The sequence below is a fragment of the Coregonus clupeaformis genome, chromosome 14 (assembly GCF_020615455.1).
Source record: "Coregonus clupeaformis isolate EN_2021a chromosome 14, ASM2061545v1, whole genome shotgun sequence".
Taxonomy (NCBI): Eukaryota; Metazoa; Chordata; class Actinopteri; order Salmoniformes; family Salmonidae; genus Coregonus; species Coregonus clupeaformis.
In genome coordinates this window covers 4286227-4288884 of record NC_059205.1, presented here as the reverse complement: position 1 = coordinate 4288884, position 2658 = coordinate 4286227, and positions in this window count along the sequence as shown.

The following is a 2658-nucleotide window of genomic DNA, read 5'->3' as shown; positions in this document are numbered from 1 at the left end:
GATACTTGTTTGTACTTTCAATGTGTACAGCAGCTCTCTACAGAATACTTCAACAACAGAAGACATTGTTTTCAAAAAAGTATTTATTAAACCGCAACCCTCAAAACAGTATAAAATTCCTCTTGATTTGGTATAACCTTATTTACGTACTGTAACTGGTCTGTCCATAGTTAACCGTTGCTATTTGTCAGTTAGTTAAAGACACATCTATGTACACTCTTGAAAATACATTTTCCCAGCGAGATAACATTACACCACCAATGGTTACACTTATTCAGCGTGGTCAATTCAAGCCATTTATAACTCCTACATAACCAACAAAAATCATGTAACATCAACTTATTCTGATTTAATATAAAAACTCAACACAATGCAAACAAGCACATTTCAAACAATATGCAGACGTACGACTCCTGTCAGCTCATAGTTACCGGGTGATTTTTCAGATTTGAATTTGTGTACTCCTGAGTGGCGCAGTGGTCTAAGGCACTGCATCGCAGTGCTAACTGTGCCACTAGAGATCCTGGTTTGAATCCAGGCTCTGTCGCAGCTGGCCGCGACCGGGAGACTCATGGGCGGCGCACAATTGGCCCAGGGTAGGGGAGGGAATGGCCGGCAGGGATGTAGCTCAGTTGATAGAGCATGGTGTTTGCAATGCCAGGGTTGTGGGTTCGATTCCCACGGGGGGCCAGTATAAAAAAATACACAAAAAAAAAATTATTCACTGACTGTAAGTCGCTCTGGGTAAGAGCATCTGCTAAATGACTAAAATGTAAATGAACAAGAAGTTAAAATGAAACTAATTCAGAACGTGTGCTTTGTTCATACAGCTATATACATGAAGTGGGCCAGTAGATTTACTTACTGCTGCGCCAATACACATTTTTATTTCCACCAGAAGCACTGGGTATAACCTCATAAGTTGGGGTCCAACAGCTACAGTAAATTATGTCAGGTCACATGCACTTACGACTCCTCTACTTTCACTTTATACCGTCATGTCATAACAATCCATGCACTTTGACATTCTTCAGACCCAATTGGGTATGATTTAACTGTGATTATTTTCATAGTTTGATGTCCCAGAGTACTAACTGATATAGAAATTAGACCAATTAGTCAAAGTAAACAAACTAGCTAGCAGTAGAAGTAGCTAGCTAGCAGTAGAAGTAGCAAGCTAGCAGTAATGAATAGATTATTACTATATAATTTCCAGGTAATTACTGTCAGACCTTTTTATTGATACCTTCAAAGCCATTTTTTATATAGATGAGGCCTGCGCTGTTTGAATCATTTAAAAAAACGGACAGAAGTGTACTACAATCATTTCACGTCATTGTGGTCCTCTGTAGCTCAGCTGGTAGAGCACGGCGCTTGTAACGCCAAGGTAGTGGGTTCGATCCCCGGGACCACCCATACACAAAAATGTATGCATGCATGACTGTAAGTTGCTTTGGATAAAAGTGTCTGCTAAATGGCATATTATATTATTGTAGGCTTAACTGGGAAGTCCCTTGTTTTGACCAAATGTGGGTATCACAAACTGGCTAGACATAAAACCAGGGATGTAGTGGTAGTAATAAAAAGGGTAAACGCTGATTACCAATCAAGATGATGGGTGGCGAGTAACGCACATGCTAACGTTAGCAATTCTAATTTAGTGGGTTGATATCTAAACATGTCTACAGTAAGACACATTCTGGCTCGACACCTAGCTAAATCATGAAACCCGCAATCATAATTCACATGAAAAGGAACAAACTATTGTATCATAATGCTGTAAAGTTGTTTAAAGGCCCAGTGCAGTCAAAACATTTATTTTCACACTATGAGGTTGGAATAATACTGTGAAATTGTGAAAATGATGATAATGCCCTTTTAGTGTAAGAGCTGTTTGAAAAGACCACCTGAAATTTCAGCCTGTTTTGGTGGGATGGAGTTTTGGCCTTCCATAGTGACATCACCAGGTGGTAAATTATATAGTTAATAGCCCAATAAGAAAGAGAGTTCTAAACCTCTCTGCCAATAAAATATATTTTAAGTTTTCCCCTCCCCACTCAGACCACTTCCAGACAGTCCTAGCAAAATTCTTGTTTGAGAAATTGCTATTTTTCTAAGAAGCTATTTTGGTTTCCTTTGACCATTTTAATTGAAAACAATCACAGTAAGGTATTTAAATGTTACCCAGAAATTATTTGATATTGAGAAAAAAACCCGGCTGCAATGGACCATTAAATTACATAGCAGGGCTCTACTCAAGTCACTTGAGGATTGCAGTGCTTACAGACCCAACATAACACAAAATGACAACATTTCTGTCTAAACATTTTGGATCTGGACCTCAAAGCCAGAAATAATCAGGGACTGATTGCGACCTAATACATCGAGTGGAATCTCCGGCCAACCAGTAACACGAATCGATCAATTAACCACCAGGGAGAAAACCAAACCAACAGTACACAAAAAGGTGCTATCTAGAACCTAACAGGGTTCTTCGGCTGTCCCCATAGGAGAACCCTTTGAAGAACCATTTTTGGTTCCAGGTAGAACCCTTTTGGTTCCAGGTAAAACCTTTTGTGGTTCCATGTAGAACCTTTTCCACAGAGGGTTCTACATAGAACCCGAAAGGGTTCTACCTGGAACCAAAAAGGGTTCTGC